The following is a 9,312-nucleotide window of genomic DNA, read 5'->3' as shown; positions in this document are numbered from 1 at the left end:
TGAGTCAGGATCTTTGGTATTGTCTGAATCGGCATATTTAACCAAAGCGGCCATAAGCGTTGACATATCATTGCAGTGACGTTTGAGCCTTCCTAACTTCCGTTTGAGCGGCAGAAACCGGCAATTGCCCTCCAACATTAACACTGCGGTATCTGCATTGATGCGATCCGACGAATGCAGAATAGCTGAGACCCTCTTCACCCAATGGGTTGTAGATTCCCCATCCTCTTCAACACAAGCAGCCAGGTCCACAATTGACATAGACTGCTTACAAGTATCCTTAAAATTCTGGATAAACCGGTACTTTAATTCGGCCCATGATTCGACAGAGTTAGCTGGCAAGCTCTTTAACCAAGTATGAGCTGTCCCCTCCAACATCATGGTGAAGTATTTAGCACACACCGCTTCATCCACATCTAACATCTCCATTGCCATCTCGTAGCTTTCAACCCATGCCTCTGGTTGCAAATCGGCGGTGTAATTAGGCACCTTACGAGGGCCTTTAAAATCCTTGGGCAGTCGCACATTACGTAAAGCGGGGGTGAGCCACGGCACCCCTAAGGAACTGAAGACCATACCTGGCTCCACTGAAGCGGTAGGGTGAACCAAAGTAGGTTGACGAGCTCCATGCAGAGCTGCTAACTCGGCCTCTCGACGTGCATGACCATGATCCACCACATCCTGCGCATTAGCACCTCCTCCTGTCGGGTTGTGCCCTCGCAGCGAGTTACGGCGACGTGCACTGCTTGACACGGCCGGTTCATCCTCAACGTGCCTGCTATAGCTCCGGCTCGGGGCGGGGGTGGAATGAATCCTCTCGCGACTATGCAAATAAGCCTGCAGCTGGTTTAAAGCTGTTTGAATGAGCTCTCTGGCCCGTCGTGCCTCAATCGCAACTGGTGACTCGCCGTCGGTTGGGAGGGCTGCCAATCGTGAAGCGGCGGCCACAATGTTGTCCAACGGGTTGGAGTAATGCCCCGGGGGCATCGGAACATACTGCGGCACAATGTTGTTTTGACGAGGCAGGTCCATCGTGCGCGGCTGAACCGGCGCTCCTGTTCCCGGCGCCTCCGTCCGGTTTAACACTGGCTGGTTACTAGTTCCTGCTCCTGGCATGTTGAAGAGATTTCTTGGCTCATAACCCGGCGGGAGATGCGACCGGTATCTTCTTCTCATGACTTCCTCTGAGGCATTCTGATCCAGCCTAAGTTGGTAGGCCTGAGCTTCCAACTCGGCCCGTTCCGTAGCCATCCTAGCGTTCTCTGCTGCTAGGTCCGTTTTAGCCTGAGTTATCTGACCTTTCACCTTCGCGATCTTCGCATTGTGCTAGTCCCGGGCTGCTGCGTCCACCTCCGCGGCCATCAATGTTGCCAAAGTGTCGAATAAATCAGACAGAACTTGAGTTGAAGGCGGCGCAGAGCCCCCTGCTCCCGCCGGCGTTGCTGTCGCTGAACCGGAGAGCATTGCCGCGGCGGTTGATGAGTGGTGTGCTGATTGTGTGCCAGCCATGAAGATAGCGACCCGGTTTGGTGGATCAAGGGGGTCCGGAATACTGTTGCCATCGGATCCTCCGCTAATCCGGTCGTCCTGCAACTGATACAGTGATTCGGTCTCTCAAGTTGAAGACTCGTTGTCAGGGCAGACAACGGTTTCTCCATCAGATGTCGGTCCATCCTCATATTCCGCTCCATGGATGACACCTATGAAAACATGCCTTGCTACAGGCTGAACCGGGGAAGGGCTTGCACGCTGAGCCGTCTCGATGATGTCGGTGCAGGTGTCCGGCTCAGGGCCCGGTTCGCCGATCTTGCCGATGAAGACATGATTCCCACCAAAGGGGACCCGGTACCCGTATTCGATTGAACCGGCCTCGGGACCCCATCCCGCGTCGTCGATGTAGAGCTTGCCGCGATGACTCTTCATCATCCAGCCCACAGCGTATCCCTTGAGTCCATCAAAGCTGCCCTTCAAGAACTCAAAACCATCATGCGATAGCCCAACGGTGGACGCCAACTGTCGTGGGTTTGTCACGGTAGATGTCCTTGTGAAAGGACTTAGTCGTGGAGCCATCACTACGGGTTAGCTTAAAAGGGTTAAACCGGACAAGGGGACATGAGGGGTTTTATACTAGTTCGGCCCCTTCGATGAAGGTAAAAGCCTATGTCTAGTTGTGATTGATATTGCTAGGGTTTCAATGACCAGGGAGCGAATCCACTTTGCCTGGCTCTCGAGTTGTTGTCTGTTTTCCTCAAACCGCAGCCGGGTCGTCCCTTTATATACATAGGTTAACGCCCACCGGTTTGCAGAGTCCCGAGGCCGGATCATAGATGTGTCCGGCTCGGTCTCTATTCCTCTAACTTACAATACAAGTTACATGACAGGTTCGGTTTACATCTACAGGCTTTAACCCGCCTTTGGGCCTTGGGCCTTCGTAAAGCGCCACCATCTTTACATCCTCATGGGCTTCTATCTTCATGGAGCTAACCCGGTCACTCCTAGCCGGTTTACCTCCAGTAATCATATCCCCAATAGTTAATATAATTCTAGCATGGGTAATAAACATTTATCATGATATAAGGAAATATAAATAACAACTTTATTATTGCCTCTAGGGCATATTTCCTTCATTTTCTTCAGGGATAGAATGAGTTCTTCATGGTGTCTTTCCTCAGTGTAAAACTGAAAAGTATCACAATGGGACATCATTTTTTATGTGTGTGATTTGCAATTTAGATGGTACTCAATGATTTCCATGATTTAAATGGTTATCCAATTGGTTTCAAGTATGATTGCTCTGTGCAAATCTGTTCTTTAACACGGCCAATTTGCATATATTTCCTGGAAAAAAACTCGAAGCCATATAATGTGTAAAGGTACAAAATTACCATAATTAAATCGGATGATTGGTAACTTAATGCTTCAGACTCTAATAACTGTTTTTGTAGGCATCAGTTTGCAACATGAACCCATTATTATTTGGCATCAGATGCATTGCTCCATTTATCGATCCTGACACAACCTTAGAAACTTGATTTGAATTAATTAGATCAGCGGAGGAAGACACCTACCAGTGCATCGAGGAAAAGGTGGATGGCGACTCGCGTGTTCGATCTCCATTGCTCCTTCATCGATACATTCTCGGACTCCCCAATCCCTTGTGCCTTCGTAAGCTCTCCTCAACCGAGCAAGCTACCTGCCACCGTGGCTTCTCCACCATGGACTCTCCTCTGTGAGCGAGGGGACCTGGACGGGAGTGACAAAGGGTGTAGGAGAATCACCGGGAGGCTGCTGCAGGGGCTGAGCAGTGAGCACAAGCGGCCTCCATCCGGAAAACCTGCACGGATGGAAGAAGAGAAACTCGAAGGAGAGGAGAGAAATCGACATGACGCGGGGGGAGGGGGTCCAGTGCCTAGGGTTTTCTCCCATGGTCCCACAGGTCGTCGCATCGGGCGACCGAGGTACACGGACGCCCACATCATGTCCTTGTATCGCCGGATCTCAAACCCGTTGGTGCTGTCCACCACGTAATACGCCGGGCACTCGATGCGCTCGCACAATGGTGGCACGGCGGCGGGGTGGTGGGAGAAGGCCGCGGCCAGCGGCTGGAGGATGGAGAAAGAGTGCTTTGGTGTTTTATTTTCTTTTCAAGATTGCTCGGATAGGAGCTTCGGGGCTTCGGGAGAGGGCAGAGACGAGTCAAGCGAAAATGAAACTGACTATGAGAGGCCAGACCCGAAGAGAAAACAACATTCACACCCCTTACCAGCGTTGACCCAGACGCTTCATAACGCCCCGATGCATTAGAGAGCTCCAATTCCTAGGAGCTTAGTAACTCTAGTGATAGCAGATGGTGCTCTAGCTCCACCCGGCAGCACCGCTAGATTTACTATTTTTGAGGGCACAGTCTATGAGCTCCACTACCTCCACCCCTCCAGTGAGTTGCACACCGTTGAGAAGCTCTCGATGGTACACCAGCTCCTCAGACTATTCGCTTGCCTTTTTTTGACAAGTGCAAGGATTCACTCTCATTCAGTCCGAATAAGGACATTCCTAACTGGTTGCGCGCGCAACCAGTATCGTCGCCGTCGCTACACCAAGTGGACCAGCGCTAGCATGCCCCACATGACCCCACCCGAATATGGGTTTTCCATTTTTCTCAGCACCATATGAAATGAATACACTCACATCATATCTGGGGCTCGCACCTACGCCTTCGTCCTAGCGTGTACTGGCCTATGTCCCCATCCACTACCATGTGACCTGGGCTGCCCCATCTACCCAAGCCGGAGTGCCGGACACAATTCAAAATTCGAATCCCTCAGGCAGACGCAACTGCATCGACCAGAGGAACCACGGCATGGTCTTCCCCGCGCCTGGATCTCGAGATTTCTTCATGATTCACCAATGAATCTCGGTTCAGGTTTCTCCTCTCTCAAGATTCTCCTTTTCTTTCTTGCGATTTCTCCGGAAAATCCTCAAATCTTTGTCTTGCCATGTTCATGGGCAGCTTCTGTTCCCAGCGGATCGCAACAGAGGGCGTCCCAGAACTGGGATTGCTAGAGGAGGAGGAGGACGATGAGTGCATTCATCATCCTAATTTCTAGAACGATTCATGAATATCAGGCCATGCCAGATTTCACCAACGTCCCATATATTGTCAACACCGAAGAGCCCGCACCTGAATCGCAGTGCACTCGAGCTTCGTGGCCTCAAAGGTACTAGCATACTGAATCTCTCTATATGGTGGGTTGCGCCACATTCAGTGAACTAGGCATGTTTTTTCAGTAAAGTAGTTGTTTTGAACACGAGCTGGCAATATGGGGCAGCCCGAAATTAGCATGGTCACTGTCATCTTCAGTTTCTAGTTTTTTAATTGATGAATGTTAACATCTAGGCCCGTGTTGTATATGTAAAATAATACTACGGACCAATATTAGGCAAGCATCACCAGTTCAGTCTTTATCATGGTCATTGACATATACAGTAAGAATCTATTGATCGTGCTCAGTTGTTTGCTCTCAAAAGTTTGCTTGTTTGGAGCAGATTGTGTTATTGCGGAGTAGTCAGATGATGTTACAAGTCCTCCCTGTTATTATCACTGATCATAAATAGTACACTATTTCAATTCTTGATTTGTGTCAAGGACTCGCGTAACTGGGCTCTTGGTTACAGTAAATTATATAGACATTTTTTGTTGTACTTTTTGCAGGCATTTATAATGAAAATGTTGGCACTTTCAACCAAACTTTATCATGGGAATTGGCATGTACAGTAAGATAATTTTCATCTTGATAGGTTATTGCTATCAAAACTTTAATTCCTTGGAGCAAACAATTGACATCAACATATGAGGTTGCGGATCATGTGCTCATGAGGATACAAATCCTTTTATTTATCAATGTTGTTAAATAGTAATTATACACAGTTTGTTGTTGTCTAGGATGGCAAGAAGTGCATGATTGAATTTTTAATTGTGTTGATGAATCGTTCAAATAGGATGCTGATTACAGTAAAATTTACAATAGCTAGAAAGTTTGTCTACGCATCATCGATTTCTAATCTCCATAGGCATTGACACATACACTAAGAGGTATTTCACAGTGATCATTTATTGCGGCTAAAAGTGTTTTTTAGCAAAATTTTCTTATTGTTGTTTATGCTTATAGTATTAGCCCTTGCCGACCACATACGGGTTTTTGAGAGCATGTACACATGATAACAATTTCTGATCTTCCCAAATCATATTTCTTGGTTCTGTGCAGAGCAAGTACTTCTGAACCTACATCAGGGTGATGTGCACGGCAATATTTTCCTAAAAAAAATTCCTGGCATTATGATTAACAACTGCCAAATACGTAGGGTCTGTCTTGGTAAGATACCTGACTGTTGTGCCACATTATCGGGAATGAGAAGTGCTTTGGAGAAGGCCATGAGAAATTACGCAGACAAGAAGTCAGAGTTCGTCGTTAAGCCAATGTGTAGCAGGTGCAACATTGCAGACCATAAAAGGAATTTGTGTGTGGGAACAATCTTCAACATCTTCCAATAGTTTTTTCATTGATGACGACATTCTCTCGATTTTGGAGTTCGCTTGCTTTGAATTGCTGGTCTACTTATGCAAAAAGAAAAGTGGATGTCACTCACAAGATGTTCTGATTAGAACATGTTGCTGCTGACATAGAAACTTATTGACTTTTATTGTAAAGTGATGCAAAATACTTTTGTTGTTCAATAGAGTAATTGTATGTAAACTTCTCTCTGCTCATTTCGTGCAACAATTTGTAAATTTATTGATGTTACTGCTATGTAAGAAAAAAGTCCAACTTATATGAAACTTTGTTGTACATTTTGCCCAAGTCTGTAAATTTCTCCTTGTTCAGATTGTGCAATATTTAAGTTCATCTCATCATCCATGATTATTCTTCATTTTTCACGACAATATTGTGCAAGATTAAGTACATCTCATCAAGCTGTAGAAAAGTGTTCCGCAATCTCTTGCCATATAATAAGCACTTTATCTAACAGATTTTGGCACTCATATGGTCTTCGACGAAGGACTTTTCCTTATACTGTCGTTGTCCATCTAGAGAGCATTTTATGTAACACTTTCTTGACAGTTTTCATTTGGCTTTTCGGATACTAACCATATATCACATATCACCATTGATGCGCACTTTATATTCCTGATTGCAGGCCTCTCGTCCTCCACCACAAAGAACTTTAGATTTATAAGCCATATTGTTAGCACTTCATATAACCTTTTCCGACACTCATTTGTCCGTGGCGAAGAGCGTTTCCCTATAATGTTACTAGCCATTTAGTGGGAAATTTATATAACCCGTTCTTGGCAACTTCAATCAAGCACTTCGAATAGTGACTCGACAATTGTTTACCATATCACCGTTCTTGCGCACTTTATGCTATTGGTTACGGTTCCCTTGTTACAAGGAAGAACTTTATATTTAATGGTCATATAATAAGCACTTTGTCTAACGGATTCTGGCACTCATATGGTCTTCGATGAAGGACTTTTCCTTATAGTGTTGTTGTCCATCCAGAGGGCATTTATATAATATTCTCTTGACAACTTCCATTCGGCTTTTCGGAAAATAATCCTATATCACATATCACCGTTGGTGCGCACTTTATATTCCTGATTGCGTGCCTCTTGTCCTTAACCATGAAGAACTTTGGAGATTAGAAGCTATCTTTTGAGTACTTCATATAGTGGATATTTTACATAACCTATTCCTAGCAACTTCCAGGGGGCTCTTCGAATAGTAACTCGGCAATTCGTCGGGTATTACCATACAAAATCACTCTTAATAACACTATATCTTGTATAGCATATCACCGTTCTTGCGCACTTTATATTGTAGGTTGCGGGCTTCTTGTCCTCTACCACGAAGAACTTTAGAGTTAGAGGCCATATCGTGAGCACTTCATATAACCTTTTCTGACACTCATTTTGTCTTTGACGAAGAGCTTTTCCCTACAATGTTACTATCCATATAGTGGGCATTTTATATAACCAATTCTCAACAATTTGCATTGGGCACTTTGAATAGTGACTCAATAATTGTCTACCATATCACCGTTCTTGCAGACTTTATGTTATTGGTTGCAGTTCCCTTGTTTTCAACGATGAAGTACTTTAGACTTAATGGCCATATAATAAGCACTTTTCCTAACGGATTCTGTCACTCATATTGGTAGAGGGTATTTATATAGCGTTGTTACCCATCTTATATTGTTGTTGTCCATCTAGAGGGCATTTATATAATATTTTCTTGACAACCTTCATTGGGCTTTTCGAATACTAACCCTATCTATCACATATCGCCATTGATGCACACTTTATATTCCTGATTGTGGCATATATGCTCTCCGACCCTCAGACTTCGACAACAGCAACCTCGCCACGAGATGCATACATGTTCGAAAAAGACAACAATTGCAGCACGCTAGTCAAATTTTTTTTATTGATAGAAATAATTCACCCTCTTATAAACTAAATATTTCTAGTCATGGCCCCGGTATTTTTCACTCAGTATTTGTAGTCGTTGATTTTCAGACTTATTTTTCCTTTTTTTACTGTATGATATTTCTAGTCATGGCCCCGGTAAAATTGTTGCTATTGCTAGCCGGACTCGGGACAAATTGTACATCACATGCGTAAAAAAAATAACAAAGATGCTATTCATACATAAAACTTACATACCTAAGAGAGAAAATAACCGTCCAGAAAAGGAAAAAAATAACCACCAGTGTGGCGACCCGACCCGAATGGATCAAGCCTACTGTGCTCCGGTGTCATCCCTGGATCAGTAATGCTGACACCACACAGTACAGCGAAGGATTTATAGCAGAGTGGCAATCACACACTTATTACATCGTTGTCTCAAAGAGAACTTATTACAATAAATATGGCTTAAGGCCATCTAATGTCGATAACAGCGGAAGACTCGAAAGATAAATGGGTCCATCAACTCCAACGACATCACTGAGTATAGAACCACGGCCTAAAAGCACCTTACTCGTCGTCTGAAAAGTCTGCAACATGAAAGTTGCAGCCCGAAAACGGGTCAGCACATGGAATATGCTGGCAATGTAACACATAGAGAGTAATGGAATGTAACAGCTATACTACATGCATATATGGCTGGTGGAAAGCTCTATGGTTACAATTTTGCGTAAAGCCAGTTTTTCCCTACTGCAAAGGAATAAATTTATTTAACTATCATGGTAGTTGTTAAACATCGAGAATGGTTGACAGCATTCCGATCCCAATTAAGTGAACAATTAAAACCCAACAACATTAATTAGAAGTAACATGATGAGATTCACATGATATTCAAGTACTAGATACTCAAGTTGTCCATAACCGGGGACACGGCTAATCATGATTAATTTGTACACTCTGCAGAGGTTTGCGCACTTTTCCCCACAAGACTCGATCGCCTCTGTTTGGTTTCTCGCACTACATGGTGTTTGAGAAGACGGATGACCGAGACACGGTCTTTCAGAAGCGCTAGCACCTTACATGTGGGTAGACCGTACCACCTACAACCCCTACATCTGCTAGTCTACCCGTAAGAGTTCGCACGACTTAATCAACTATGCCAGAGCCCATACTGGCTTGTGGCTGCACACGGAAGTTTCTAGCATGAAAGATCTTATGATCCCTTTGAGCCTGGGTGGCGGTCCGAAAAAAAACAGGCAAGTCCTGATAGACATCAGGTGCCTCAATCCACCCAGATGTGTGTTTAAGTTGCCACCTTAGATAAAACCATTAAATTATCAACTCACATC

Source organism: Triticum urartu, chromosome 5 (genome assembly GCF_003073215.2).
Source record: "Triticum urartu cultivar G1812 chromosome 5, Tu2.1, whole genome shotgun sequence".
Lineage (NCBI taxonomy): Eukaryota > Viridiplantae > Streptophyta > Magnoliopsida > Poales > Poaceae > Triticum > Triticum urartu.
The sequence above is the reverse complement of the archived record's forward strand: the minus strand, read 5'-3'. Positions refer to the sequence as shown.